Source organism: Astyanax mexicanus, chromosome 17, assembly GCF_023375975.1.
Source record: "Astyanax mexicanus isolate ESR-SI-001 chromosome 17, AstMex3_surface, whole genome shotgun sequence".
Taxonomy (NCBI): domain Eukaryota; kingdom Metazoa; phylum Chordata; class Actinopteri; order Characiformes; family Acestrorhamphidae; genus Astyanax; species Astyanax mexicanus.
Window position 1 is genome coordinate 11,227,687 of NC_064424.1, and position 16,211 is coordinate 11,243,897.

The following is a 16,211-nucleotide window of genomic DNA, read 5'->3' on the forward strand; positions in this document are numbered from 1 at the left end:
AAAACGCACAGAGTGGATTTCACTCTGCCACACTCAATGAGGAATATTCATTTGAGAAATTCATTTTTGATGATTTCAAAAAACAAAACAGAACAATAAAGATGATTAATTTATAGAGTGAAAGCTGATTAATTAGTTAGGCTGAAATGATATGATTACGCATCGATGCACCATGAAGACACTTTGTTCCAATATAGTATTCATTTTCTGTTTCCCAAGCTTCTCTAAAAGCTACGACAAGCTACTTTCTGTTCCTAAGCTTCTCCAGGCAGCAGCGCGAGAGCTCACAAAGCCAGGCCTAGCAGAGTCAAACAAGGTCACAGCGTGTAATGGTGCTGAATGCCATCTAACATTACAGTAATTAAACTTGCGCACAATGATAGGCATCTGCAAAAGAGGTGACGGAAGCGTTTTAGCCCGGTGTTTTAAGCGTTTCTCTGAGGCGCTGCTGCTAACAGGTGTACAGTGTCCGCGCGGATTCGCTTGCCGTAATTTCAGGTCTGCCCGCAGCTCATTGAAGGTGTCATCTGTTGGAGTATTTTCATTATTAAGCGCTACACTGTGTGTGCAGGCTGAGCATGCATGTTTTAACAAGATGCATAATTGTTTGGCATGCAAACAGCAGTTTGGTAAACAAATACTAATTGCAGCGCGAGCCCTGAACCATACCGCTGGAGTCTGTCAGAGATTATTTAAGATGAATTTTTTAGCCTGCGTAATCAGAGAGGGATTATGTGGGTTGGTGTAAATATTAGATGTGAAATGCTGTATTTTATTATATGAAGTGTAAAGAAATACAGTTTATCGACAGAATATATTTGCGATATTTGCGTTTGATGAGCTCTCTGGAAATAAAAATCCTGCCTTCATGCACACACACAGTTATACAGTAAGTCACTGGAAGGGCTCTTTCACACCTAACTGGTTTGTGGCAGACTAACTTTTTTTTTTTTTTAGTTCGGTTCATTTTCCTGACAGGTGTGAACAGTCCACCTACGCATCGCTGCAGTTGCAAACCAAACGACTGAAGCGCTAAAACTACCAGAAACGTTGAGTACTGGATATCGGTTCAGTGGTTCAGTGGGTGCAGCTGTGTATTGGAGGGGTTATCATGATTCAATATTTTGAGATATATTGTCGATATATTGTAGTGATACTGTAAACAAGAAAATACATTGTATTTTAGTTAGGCCTGTCACAAAATTTTGTTTTTTGCTTGGACGATATGTTGTCCCAGAAATAATTGCGATAAATTTTATATTATTGTCCTTTTTTTACCATTTAATGGCACTGATATGATGATAATATAAGAGCATAATACTGAAATATAAAAAATACAGTCGTTTAAAAAGTCAATAAACTTAATAATATATATTTATTTTAATTTTCATTTCTTTTTTTTCTGCTCACTACCACCCTCTTCTTTGGAGGACTTTATTAAGCTTTATTGGTGTTTATGCAGAGTTATAATTCATGTGGTCATTGTGAATATAAAAGAAAGATAGTAGTATAAGCAAAGTAAGGGGGTAGTGAATAAAAAAAGTGGGAAAAGAAAAAAGACAAAATATAGCAAAAAAAGAAAACATATATTAAGGAACAGCAGCAAAGAAAGCAGAACAGCTACAAAAATAATAGAGAAACAAATAAGTTTTGTATTGTATATGGAAATAAAGAATGAAAAAGAGAGGGAACATAGAAACATTCGGGTAGAGGTGCTGGATGAATAGGATGGTTGCTGGTGTGATACTGGTTGTGTTAGTGGTGTGTTGATGATCTGTGAGTGTGAGAGCTGATGATGTTACTGGTGTAAGAGGTTGTTTAGTGTTGACCATGTTTTCTTATATAGATATATTTTTTTACTCTGTATATATGGAGTTGCATAATTAATGCAGGAGTCATTTCATGGCTGGCTAAAATAATGTTGGCTAAAAGTTAATTTGTATGGAAACAAACTAGCTAAGTTAATATTGTAATTCTTGTTACAGACCAATTAAAAATAGCAAATTTTTGGAAATCAATTTTAGAAATACTGTCATACACTGTAAAGAAATCTGTTTTTTTTTTTTGCTATATTTCCCCACTACACTTTTACAGTATTTTCCTGTAATATATTTATTTTTTTTAATTTTTATTAAGTGCTGTCGTCCTGTTTAATGCTTATATAAGAGACGTTTTGATGAGGTTCACTAGAGGGATTTTTTTGCATAGCTTTAAGTAAACATTATGATGGAAACTAAGCTAAAACTAAGTTTTAGGGGGCGTGTCAGTGTGTGTTATCTCTATTTTAGAGCGCCCATATCCAAACAGCCTGTTCTTTGTGTAGAAGTGTTGAGTTTTTTTTTTCATATCTTTGCTGTTAAAACCCATTGTGTTCATAAAAGACTCTTATTGCCCTTTATTTTATACTGAGTATCTCCTTTATACATTTTCATCTGCAGTTTATAGCTTTTCTGATTGTTAATTTACACTTGGGATTTTTATTCTAACAGTACCTCTTTGTTTTATGATAGGTAAAAATTGTAAAAACAAAAAAAAAGCTAATTTCTGGCAATCTTTGGACCACTCCCCCCACCACTGCTGCCAGAAAAGAACCATTTTCCTGTTTTTTATTTCAGTGTAGTATATAAACTTGTCCTCTATGTAAAATAGAGTTAAAAAAAGTAAAAAAAAAAAATAACTATTTTTGCCTTCACTCTAAAAAACAGAGTTACGATATGAGTACTTTTTTGTACTCAAGGGTACACTCTTCATAATTGTACCCTCAAAGGTACAATGTTGGTCTTTACAGGGTCAGATTTGTTCCATCTGAGGTACAAAGTAATTTCTAACAGCAATAAGTACAAACTTGTACCATTTAACCAGCCAAAGGGTACATTCAGTATTCTGTATCACTGTACTAATAAACAATATATTTTAATTGCACATTTTTTTATTTGAGAGCCAGACAATTTTGGATCATCAAGTTTTTGAGCCATATTTAGTTGATGATAATGTTTATAATCTTTATAATCTTTACTGGCACAAAAACCATGGGTACAAAAAAGGACTTTCACTGAAAGGTACTTTTTTTGTACCTCAATATAAGGTACAGCTCCAGCGACAAGCTTTGTACTCTTTTAAGTACAAATCTGTACTTACTTTTCTTAGAGTGTTTAGAATAAGCGGGATCTGAACAACACAGAGTACAACACTGCTACCTAGTAGTCAGGGTATAACAACAACTTTAAATAAACACAGAAGCATATTAATACAGTTTCATGAGTTTTGTAACTCACAGTATTGTGATACTCCAGTATAGCAATATTTTTCTTACATTCTAGTTCAGTTTGCTGCTGGTGGAAACATTTGTTTATGCTGATCTACACCAAAGCAGGAGAATGCACCATCATGCCTTTCTCTTCTTCAGCACGGTGTCAGCGCTGTTCTGTCTGCCTAATCTGCCTGTTTTAGCATCTGACTCTTAACAGACTCTCACATCGTTCTTTTAGCAGGAACGAGGAGAATCATGGCAAACGGGCAACAAATAATAATAGCAAAGATAGCAGTACATTTCGATTGGTTAAAGTGACAAACAAGTCAGCCTTCTTTTTATTGTTGCTGTAATTGGGAGACACATAGACGGATGAATAATAGATAAGTATGAAAGAATTGTGTCAAGAGCTCTTTTTCAAGATTAAAAAAGTAAGGTGATAAGTTTGTGAAAGTTGAAAATGTATTGGCACTAGTGGAGCCAAAAATAAGATTAACAGAGCTTTAATCTACTCCCTAATGAACACTCACATTGCCATTAGGCATCCAGGTGTGGATATGAATAAAGGTTTCTGGTAAATGCCATAATTACAATTATATTACTTATATCACACTTAGTTCTAACCTTGCAGTTTGATTGGCTGACTCCCAATTGATTAAAAAGCATATATATTATGTGCATCTCAATTTTTTAAAAAAAAATCAATTAAATTGTCACTTTATTTCAGTAATTCAATTAGTAGTTCAATCACTAATTGTGGAAACTTTACACTAGACCTCAAGCAGCTTGGACTGTGTGTCTCTCCACTCTTCCTCCAGACTCTGCTCCCTTCATTTTCAAATGAAATGTAAAGTTTACTGATGATCAGTGATGGTTTGGAGAGACATGTCATCTGCTGGTGTTGGTCCACTGTGTTATACAGTATCAAGTCCAAAGTCAGTGCAGTGTTTTCCTGAAAAATCTTACAGCACTTCATGTTTCTCTCTGCTAAAAACCTTTATAGAGATGTGGATTTCATTTTCCAGCAGGACTTGGCACACTGTGTAATACATCTATATAATATATGAGCTTCACAATTTGAACTGAATTACTTAAAAAAAGTAACTTTTCAATGATGTTCTATTTTTTTTTAGATGCACTAGTATATATATTATATATATACTGAAATACCAAAAGTCATGGGATAGCAGTAAAAACATTGATCTTGGATTGTCACCTTCAGATTTTTTTTCTCCCAATTTTCAAACTACCCCCAGAGAAGGGGTAAAAATATATACAAAATGAAGATAAATACAAAGGGATAGTATATGTAGATACAAATGTATACAAATGTAGAGTCAGTTTACATGTTGTACCGTGAGTTACATTGTTTTGCACAATGTTAATCATTTTAAAAAGCTAGTTTCGCTTATAGGGAAGGTTGAGATTAATTTTTCCCAGTATTTTACAAACTGATTCAGTCTTAACTGCAACATATACAGTACATAAGTAATTGGACATTCCATTTTCGAAGTTGTGTCCACAGTGTCATGTGTGTACAGGAAATATATCATAGAACACATTACCAGCCACTGTGGCTGGTGGACACTGGCATTTCTGGTGGTAATAATGGTGACCGGTGGCATTTGTGGGAATTGTCTATGTGAAAAGACGAATGACTCAAAGAAATCACAGAAAGTAGATCCACACTCAATGCAGGAGACCCTACACACATATCCCACAGCTTAGTACAGGGTTCTTAAGCGACCTTGGAACATGGCAAAAGTAATGGGACACAACACCAGATGAGTGAGTGTGGTTCTGTGTGGGTTACTCTACTTCCCTTTAGCTTTACAGAGACGATGCACATGAATGAATCATTTCTGTACATGGTCCAGTTAGCCAGCTTGGCTAATGTTCAACTGTAGTCCCTTGGCAGACACACAGGCTGTTGTTCTTGTTTGTGTGTAAGAATGTGTGTTCACATGTTTCATTCATACTGTATGTGCAACAATGTTTGGCTTGTGCGTGTTGTCTTTAGCTTTTCTGTAAATATACTGTATATACTATAAAATATCTACTGTATATACTGTAAATCAGGCTTTACATTTGACGCCTCGCCTATGGATTGCTATAAGATAGGGTCCAAAATGTGTGAAGTGTGGTTGGACAGTGGGAATTGCATTGTGGGATACTCGAGTTAGTATTCAGCTCTGGAAAAAATTAAGAGACCACTTCAGTTTTTGTTTTGCTCTTTTGCTTTGTTGTTTTATTTTACAAACTACGGACAACATTTCTCCCAAATTCCAAATAAAAATATAGTCATTTAGAGCATTTATTTGCAGAAAATGAGAAATGGCTTAAATAACAAAAAAGATGCAGAGCTTTCAGACCTCAAATAATGCAAAGAAAACAAGTTCATATTCAGAAAGTTTTAGAAATTCAGAAATCAATATTTGGTGGAATAACCCTGGTTGGTTTTTAATCATGGTTTTTATGCATCTTGGCATGTTGTTCTCCTCCACCAGTCTTACACACTGCTTTTGGATAACTTTATGCCTTTACTCCTGGTGCAAAAAGCAAGTTCAAGCAGTTCAGCTTGGTTTGATGGCTTGTGATCATCTGTCTTCCTCTTGATTACATTCTAGAGGTTTTTTAATTTGGTAAAATCAAAGAAACTCATCACTTTTAAGTGGTCTCTTATTATTTTTTTTCCAGAACTGTATATTTTAGTGATATTTTGCATGCTAGCCTGCCAAACATACACCATTAAGATCAGTGTACAGTATATATCTAATTGTATTAGTGTGTAGAACATGAGTGGAGTGTAGCTAATGTCTATATTTGCTATATACAACAAATGTGTGTATATTTCCTGTCGTCCTATAGTTGTGAATTGTATTAAAATAAAAGTGGTTAAATTTAAGCTTTTATCCTGCATTGAATCAATTCCTGATGAAAAGGAATTGAATGAAATGGTAAAGTAAGAGATGAGCACCTTAAATAACAGTGTATGAGAATAAGAGACAGATAGAGAGAGAGAGAGAGAGAGAGAGAGAGAGAGATGGACAGAGACAGAGTGCGTGTAGAGCGGTGGTGCTGCAGTATTTTCAGGGTTGGAGGGTCTGGAGGTTTCACAGTGCATTGCTGTTGCCTAAGTGAGGGCCATAAAGAGAGAGAGGAGGGGGGGTAATGTGCAAAGCGCCACCTCACACGTCGCTGACGGGAGATGTCTGGATTTATTTTGGGAACGCTCCGTTTGAACAGCAATAAGAGGAGCACAGGAGAATAAGGACCAGTCAGAGAGCTGGACACACACTTACCCAACACTACGTCTGGCTACCAAACACCGCTCTCCCCCCGACACTGCATGAGTGCTCAGGTGCTGTGGGTCAGTTTAATGAGACTGAGGGTGTTGGAACGTGCTGTGGCTGGACCGAGTCTTTGTTTGCGAATGCAATTCTGTATATTTACTTTTTTCTTTTTTTGTACTTATATTTACATTGTTCAGTAAAATAAAAAAAAAATACATTTTTGTTGATTAGAATTGAATTGACTTCTTGAAAAAAGTCACACTTGAAAATATAATTTTATTTTCAAAAGTTATGTTTGAAGCTTTAAGGTTGACGCTGGAGTTTTTTTAAAATTAATTATTTCACATTAAAAGCTGCTCTTCGTCCACAGTTAAAAAATAGCCGTGCACCTCGGTGGGTTTTGTCGTGTCTTTCCTTGCTGTCGTCCTGTAGTAGCTCAACCTGTTGTATGTTCCACATTTTTCGGACTACAAAGCACAGAATTCTGTATATTTACTGATTTATTTATGGGGGAATATTATCTTCATATTGTTTTTTTTTTTTTTTTTTTTTTTTTTTTTTTTTTTTTTGGCCCAACCACCACCCCCCCTCTTCGGAGGACAATTAATACTTTATTTTTATTTATTTATTTTATTTATTATTATTATTATTATTATTATTATTATTATTATTATTTTTTTTTTTTTTTTTTTTTTTTTTTTTATATATATATATATATATATTTTGTGTGGATATAGTTGCGGGAGTTCAGGGTTGGAAGGATCTGAGTGTGAGGTACAGGAGGGGGTACAAGAAGAAGAAAAAGAAAAGAGAAAAAAAAAAAAAAACAAACAAACAAACAAACAAACAAAAAAAATAATAATAAAATAAAATAAACATAAAATAAACAAACATACATATATACACATACTCACATATCTAACTATACATATGCTTATACATATACACACATACATAAATATACATACATATTAATACATACACATAAATATTCATATTCATATTGTTTAGTAAAAAAAAAAAAACACATTTTTGTTGATTATAATTGAAAATTGACTTCTTGAAAAAGTCACACTTGAAAATATAGTTTTATTTTTTATAAGTTTAGGTTAAAGCTTAAAATTTGAGCATTTAAAGCTGCTCTCTGTCCACAGTTTAAAAAAATAGCCATGCACCTTGGTGGGAGTTGTCCCAGTCATTTCTGTGCGTGAGAGTAAAAAAAAATTTATGTCAGACTTAAAAAATGAATTTTATTTTCAAAAGTTATGTTTGAAGCTTTAAGGTTAAAGCTGGTGTTTTAGGAGTAATTATTTCCCATAAAAAATTGCTGTGCACCTTGGTTGGTGTTGTTCTAGTCATTTCTGTGCGTGAGAGATACAAAGTATGCTGTATGAGCTTGTGAACTGCTTGAAATGCGTGTTTCTCACCCCCAGTGCGTGGTGCGTGAGACTTTAGACCTCTGTCTTTCCTTACTGTCTTTCTTAAGTAGCACAACCTGTTGTATGTACCATATTTTTCAGGCTATAAGGTGCACAAGTCTGTATATTTACTGATTTTTGTTATTTTTATGGGGGATTATTATCTATATATTGTTCAGTAAAAAAACAACACCACATTTTTGTTGATTAGAATTGAAAATAGAGGTAAAAATAGACTAAAAAAAAGTCACACTTAAAAATGTTATCTTATTTTCAAAAGTTTTTGTTTGAAGCTTTAAGATTAACGCTGGAGTTTTTTGGAGTAATTATTTCCCATTAAAAGCTGCTCTTTGTTCACAGTTAAAAAGTAGCAGTGCATCATGTTGGGTTTTGTTCTAGTCATTTCTATGTGTGAGATACAAAGTGTGGTATGTGAGAGCATGTGAACTGCTTGAAGTACGTGTGTCTCACGCCCAATGCGTGAGACTTTAGAGCTCTGTCTTTCCTTACTGTCTTTCTTTAGTAGCACAACCTGTAGTATGTACCATATTTTTCAGGCTATAAGGCGCACAATTCTGTATAATTACTGATTATTATCTTCACATTTTTCAGTAAAAAAAAAAATCTTGATTAGAATAAAAAAAAATTTAAAAAACACACTTGAAAATTTATTTTTATTTTCAAATGTTATGTTTGAAGCTTTAAGGTTAAAGCTGGATTTAAAATACTTTTTATATAATGTGTAACTTAAACTCAAATAGCGAAGTGTAAATAGGTGTTTACAAGTGGTAATCTTTAGATTTTGAATGATACACATGTTTACCAGATGTGACGTTTATCTCAACCTTTTTACCTTTTTTATTTATTTATTTTTTTTTCAAATTTTAGTTAAATTTAGATTTTTATAGTTACACTTCAGCTCTTAGTTAACTTATATGAATTTGTTATGCTTGATATTTCTGTGTTTGTGGGAAACACAATACCATTTTTGGATATTATACAGACCTCCATGCTTGGGGAGTAGATCTTTTGACAAGAAAAAAAAAAGAAAAGCAAAACACCCCCTATTTTCTTCCCTAAAATTAAAAGCCCCTCCTTTAAAATGCTTGAACGCACATGGGCTGACTAATCACTTTAAAGTGCATTGGTGACACAAGGTGCACAACACAGTATATGACTTATGAAGTTCTTTCAGTTCCTTACTTAAAAATGTGCATTTGAAGAGTCTTTCTCATAAGATAAGAAATAAACACTAAGACTAGCTTTTACCTGCAGCTTAGCTGTGTTAGCTAGCATTAGCATAGCGCTACTACATACAGTACTAAATAAGTAAATAGCTACAATGCTAACAGGGTTAATTGGTGTTGTGACAAGCTCAGAGACTCTGGTCAAACTGATAATTACCATTATTAGCTGGAGACCATATGCGCTCTTTGCACAACTACTTCCGCATTCTCATCAGTGCTGCTCGAGCGTTTCCTGTTTGGATTTTCTAATACACTCGCTATGGCAGTATTTTCAGCTGGTGTTTACAAGAGCTTCTAAAAATTAACCTCAACGTCGAGGAGACCAGTAAAGCCTACCACTAGAAAGCTAGAGAAAGGCTTTAAACTATATGCATCTTCATACCTACACAACTACGAAGATTTTTTTCTTATATTTTACGTTAGCCCACACAACTCAGCATTAGCTAGTATAGCTAACTAGCTTGCTAGGTGCATTACTGATAGTTGTTAGTTTCTTCTGTTATCAAATGGAAGTCTAATAAAATGCTAGTAATAATAATAATTCTAACTATAATGATCATTATAAAAATAATTATACAAATGCTAGCTATAATAATAATAATAATAATAATAATAATAATAATAATGAAAATAATATCTAGCTATAATAATAATAATAATAATAATAATAATAATAAAAATAATAATATCTAGCAATAATAATAATAGTAAAAATAATATCTAGCTATAATAATAATAATAATAATAATGCTAGCTATAATAATAGTAAAAAATAAGAATACAAATGCTAGCTATAATAATAATAATAATGCTAGCTATAATAATAATAATGATAATAGTATCTAGCTATAATAATAATAAAAATGCCAGCTATAATAATAATAATAATAATATCTAGCTATAATTATAATAATAAAAATGCCAGCTATAATAATAATAATGCTAGCTATAATAATAAAAATGCTAGCTATAATAATAATAATGCTAGCTATAATAATGATAATAATAATATCTAGCTATAATAATAATACTAATGCCAGCTATAATAATAATAATAATAATATCTAACTATAATAAAAATGCTAGGTGGTGGATCATTCAGGCAAGTACCTTTAGCTGATCTCCTATCCCAAACACGTGGAGCCTGGGTGCTGTCACGTTAATTATTCCATATTCCAATTATTCCAAGCAGTGGCACTGCATGCTTTGCCAGTCGTTTCCAAGCTTCTGACGTTTTTGGTTTAACCAGGTAGTCTGGTATTAAATGTTTGCTACAGACCTTTCATACAGCGAAATGGTAAAGTGGTGCCGACTGATGTTCATTAGCCGCTGTTTATTAAATCACTCTGAGCAGGGAAGCTATGAAAGCCTAAAGCTTCCATAAAACTTAGTCGACGCCGTGCAAAAAGGAACACAGCAGTGCTTAAAACGGCTTGAAAACTTCACGCTGGATACTCATTTTGACCTCTCGCTAGTAAAAAATGTACGTTTTGCCTATACAGGCGAATGTAAACAATACAACCGGAAACGTCCGAGCCGTATTATTTGAAAACGGAAATGCGTCAGAGCCGTGAGTGCAAGGAGCCCATTCCCCAACATTAGCACTCATTATTTTTATAACACAAGTACTAATTTGTGTCAGGTACTTTAGGTTATTTATCAAATGAGTCTTCAGACTTCTTTGGAAAGTTATTGGCCGGATCATGTACATTTTACCCGGATACGACAGTGCTGACAGTGTTTTTTGATTGGCTGTTGAGCAGCTAGCTTTCTCAGTTTATTGACTGGTGTGTGGCCAGATTCTTCAGAACTCTGTGGGAAAGAGTTTCGTGTGGCTCTTCGTCCACAGTTAAAAAAAAAAACAGTGCACCTTGGCGAGTGTTTTCTTAGTCATTTTTGTGCGTGAGAGATAAAAAATGTGGTGTGTGAGCGTGTGAACTGCTTTAAATGCGTGTGTCACGCCCAGTGCGCGAGACTTTAAAGCCCTGTAAGAATTTATGCTTGAAGTAAACAAGGCTGATGCCATGTTTTCCTTCTAATTCAGCAGGGCTCTCCGCTGGGGGCACCTAAGTAAACAAAACTTTAATTCTTAAAAAAACTTTTATTTTAAAGTCAAACGAGTGCTGGATGTAAATCTACACAGATTTCTCTCCTGAAAACTGTTTATTTGGGTGAGTAAAGCGCTTCTGTTTATTTACAGTAAGCTCAGAATTCCAGTATTATGTCCAATGGTGAGCGCTAGCCAGGGTTAGCAGTGCTAGCCAGCCCCGGATACTGCTAGTAAACACCGTCCAATATCAGTAGACTGAGGAACTTTTTAAAGTGCGCCTTATAGTACGAAACATATGGTAGTTGTTGTGTGTGTTTGTGTGTGTAAAAAAAGGCAGGTTGGACCTAAGTTGGGCAAGTTTCATTAGTTTTTTTTACAGTCCTGCGGTCTTCAAAAAGTAATCTAAGATCATTTAATTTATTGATTTCTATTAGTATGTAAATAATAGCTTCAGCTAAATCACCTTCTTCGTCTATGCTTTTTAGTGGCTGTTTTGAATTAGATAAAATGTACTGTTTATTAAAATGTTGCTGTTTATTTGAAATATGAACTTACAATTGAGAAATATTGTTGCAGGTATGAGATATTTCAGAATTTTTGATTGATAGTTTGATTGATAATGTATTTGCCACATTACAAATACTAAAAATAAGTTCTATAATTAGTATAAATACTATAAATACTAAAAAAGTGTATATCTTGAATACAAAGAGCTGTAATGATAAGCAGTGTTAAATTCCAGGTAGTTGTGGTTGCAATAGAGTTTTTTAGTGGTTGCTTCTCAGTTGGCAAGGTGCGTCTGGTGGTTGCTTAGGTGTTGCTAAATACAGCTCTGAAAAAAATAAGTAAGAGTTTTTTTGATTGTAGCAAACTGAAAACCTATGGAGTATATAATCAAGAGGAAGATGGACGATCACAACCATCAAAACAAGCTGAACTGCTTGAATTTTGCACCAGGAGTAAAGGCATAAAGTTTTTCAAAAGCAGTGTGTAAGACTGGTGGAGAAGAACATGCCACGATGCATGAAAACTGTGATTAAAAAACAGGGTTATTCCACCAAATATTGATTTCTGAACTCTTCAAAATAAATGAATATGAACTTGTTTTCGTTGCATTATTTAAGGTCTGAAAGCTCTGCATCTTTTTTAATATTTTGTAAAAATAAATGCTCTAAATGACAATCTTTTTATTTAAAGGTTGTTCGTAGTTTATAGAATAAAACAGCAATGTTAATTTTACTCAAACATATACCTATAAATAGGAAAATCAGAGAAACTGATTCAGAAACTAAAGGGGTCTCTTAATTTTTTCCAGCGCTGTAGTTGCTATGATGGCACATGTGCTAGTTACTATATTGGAAATCATTCATACATAAAAGCGCGTATGTTTTTTGTGTGTGTGACTGATGCTAGGGGTATAAAACTACCTGTGGACCACTTATCAATAATGAATAATATTATTTTTTTAATCAATAACATTGATATTCAGTAAATCAATGATGCACAAATGTTTGGTTGATTTTTTTCTTCTTTTTCTTTTTAAGGAAAATTAAAACAAGCGTATAGTCATTACTGTCTGGATATATTTCATATTTCCAGAATGCTCTGAACCATTTCCACCAAGTATCATATTTAAATCGAATCGTGAGGTAACTTACACCCTTTGAAGGTGTGTGTTTGTGTGTGTGTGTTTCTTTCTGAATGCAGATCGTTTATGTCGTTCTCTTTGTATAAGACCTTAAGCTGACCCTGGGCTTCTCTCTAGGAGTCTTTACAGGAGCGAATGAGTGACATGAACACATTGGATTGAAAAAGAGTGTGTGAGAGGGAGAGGGAGGGGGAAAGGGAGAGAGAGAGAGAGAGAGAGCTCCATATTCATAACAAAATCAATAAACACAGATTAAGCGCCGCAGCTCAGGCCGTGTGGGGGGGTGTGGTGGTGGGGGGGGGGGGTTGCTGGTTTATGTCACCTAAGAGTGACCTTGGAAACACCCACCACTGCCCCAATCCCACATGACAAGGGGCTGCTGTTTTTACAGATCAAGGGTCACGGGTCACAGGTCACCGGGGGCTTACGCTGAGGTAGTCTCCAGTGAGAGGGTCAGCCATATTTAAGGTCACTTCTTAAGCTCCTGTGAGGTCAGAGGTCACGCTTGACACATTGGCAGCAGCTGATGTAAAGGAAACACACACTAATGTTGAACACCGGGCTCTCACTGCCGGCTTCACTCAGCCTGTTTCAGCACTCATTCATTTATAGTACATTCAGAGGTGTCCTATTTAAATAAGTACTGCATTATATGTTTTTTTTTAATAGTATTTCATATATACTTACATATAGATTTACACTCCACACCACAACACTTAACAAAAGCATGGCTTTATTATGGCAAATATATTTATAGTACCAGTGGAAAGTTTGGACACCCCTTTTCATCCATTTTTTTTCCTGCATTGTAAATTAATAGTGAAGTCTATACTATAAATGAATATAAAAAAACGCATAAGGAATCACGTAGTAAAATTGAAAGTGTTATACAAATCAAAATACTTTGTGAAGCATTTAGGTGGCTTTTAACTTGCGGTTTCTGAGGCTGGTAACTCTAATGAACTTATCCTGTACAACAGAGGAAACTCTTGGTCTTCCTTTCTGGGGGCGCTCCTGGTGAGAGCCAGTTTCATCATAATGTTTTTGATGTTTTTTGTGACTGCACTTGAGGATACTTTTACTAAGTTATTTTCTTTACTTAGTTGAGTATTTCTAATAATTTTTAATTTAGATTAGATTATTACTCAAGTAGGGCTATTCACTGTATACCTATAACTCTTCAAAACTTCACAACTGCTGCTCTCAAACACATTGAGACACAGCTGTTAACTGAAAGCCCTGAAATTCCAGATATATTTAGGGCTTTTTTCATCATAACTTAAATCATAATCATATGTATGTGGTATTGGTTTCAGGTTTTGGACTTTCCAGGGAACCACAAGTAAAAAATAATCATTTCTCAATATAATGCACATTAGGGGTGTTAAAATGTATCAAAATATTATGATAATGAAATGCAAATATATGGTTGTATTTTTTTGGAGATGTGAGAATGCATATGTCAAAAAAATATGGCGGTTTATTAATTATGTCGGCATAGTTTGAACACAAACGTTTACAAACCAACAGCACCAATTACCATGTGCGTCTTGCCTCCCAGGTCTAGACTTACACATGAAACATACTGAGTGTACGTATATATGAATATTTTTTAACTGGAGAGTAAACACATATTCTGTATGTAGTATACATATAAGTTAATGTCAATTATATACATGTCAGTACGCATATATAAATAACATTTCACCTTTTACATCATTTTAAATCTGGCAGATTTCTTTACACTGTTTCAACATGTCTAATAAATGAACCAATAGAAAAGCTCCAATATATTTAAATTATGTATTTTTACATCCACTAAAGATTAAGATGTTTCTTTTTTGAAAAGTTGACATTTCGAGATTTTCTGGGCTAAATCTTTGTCAAATATTGTTAAATATCTGTGTTATACCTACATATATTTGTATGTGTTAATATATATAGCTAAATATACACTGCTGAAAAACATGGAGCAGGAACAAGCATTAGGTCCCATGACTAAGAACACTGCGCTGATATACAGGGTGTGTGTGAGTGTGGAGTCTTCTACGCTAAATCTAAATTTGTTTTGTGCCTTTTATGCCTGTCCACTGTAAGAGACTTTTATGCATTTTAGGATTGTGTGTTCTTGGTACACATGTAACACTATTGAGGAATAATTAGGGAATGATAAATTCCCACACTACTTTAGAAAAGGAGTGTCCCATCCTTCTTGCATCCTTTATCAGACCTTTCACTCAGTGTTCACCCTCACTCACAAGATAACACCTCACAATATATACAGGTGTGGACATTCATAAACTTTCCCCTGACATAACATTTAACAGACATTTAACTCATTTTTCTCAGTAAGGTTTATGAGGTAGAGTCAACTGGAATAATCAGCTTTCAGTTAACAGCTGTGCTGAACTTATCAAGAGTTAATTACTTGAATTTCTTGTCCTCTTAATATGTTTGAGAGAATCAGTTGTAAAGTAGTGAAGAGGTAGAGTTTGCAGTAAATACAGTAAACAGCTCTATTTGAGTAATTTTCTAATCCATATTATGGTAGAAACTACTCAACTCTTTAAATAAAAAAATACTTTAAGAAATGAAGGTCAGTCAATCTGAAAACATTTTGAGAAATTTAAAAGTATCCTTAAGTGCAGTCACTACAAAGACCATCAAAAACAGTATGATAAAACTGGCTCTCATCAGGAGTGTCCCTGAAAAGCAAGACCAAGAGTTACCCCTGTTGCACAGGATAAGTTCATCAGAGTTACCAACTGACCAGGAACAAGACTGTAATCTGTGTGTGTGTGTTTGTGCATTTACACACCTGTACCAAGTGAAGTCTCTCCCTAAAGCGAGTATATCCTTTACATTTCTGTAGATGATCTGTGTTGCCAGTTATGTGGACATTAAATGTCTGTTTGTTGATTGTCATTTTTTTTTTAAAGAACAGAAAATATATACTGACTACTAAGTTATACTCAAGTTTAATTTCTATAGTGCTTTCCCATAAAAAGATCTAAAAGATTTTAAAAATATATTTGTAGAAATGTGAAGGGTGTAATCACTTTAGCTGGATATTGTAGCTAAGTAGCTAAATGCATTCATTAGAAGAGCTGTCCACAGACATATTGACATACATTTATTATATATAAATACATATTAAATACAGTGTATTTATAGAATTTGAGAAATTTGAGCAATATAAACAATATAACATATATACAGTATTACATCAGTATTAGTAGACCATATTCATGTTTTGTAATCTGTCTAACACAGTTTCCTTACTGTGTACCTTTTGGTATAAAATC

At 34.1% G+C, this 16,211-nt stretch overlaps 2 protein-coding genes across 4 annotated transcripts in view; both read left to right on the top strand.

Moving 5' to 3' along the window:
• The window catches only part of cxxc5a (CXXC finger protein 5a), a 44,365-nt gene that overhangs the window by 19,054 nt on the left and 9,100 nt on the right, over positions 1 to 16,211 (top strand). The window lies entirely within an intron of this gene.
• Positions 11,361 to 16,211, top strand: part of rasgrp2 (RAS guanyl releasing protein 2 (calcium and DAG-regulated)) — a 494,831-nt gene continuing 489,980 nt past the window's right edge. The window contains exon 1 of the mRNA XM_049466489.1: positions 11,361 to 11,379. The gene's annotated coding sequence lies outside the window, so the exon portion shown is untranslated. The remainder of the gene's footprint in view (positions 11,380 to 16,211) is intronic.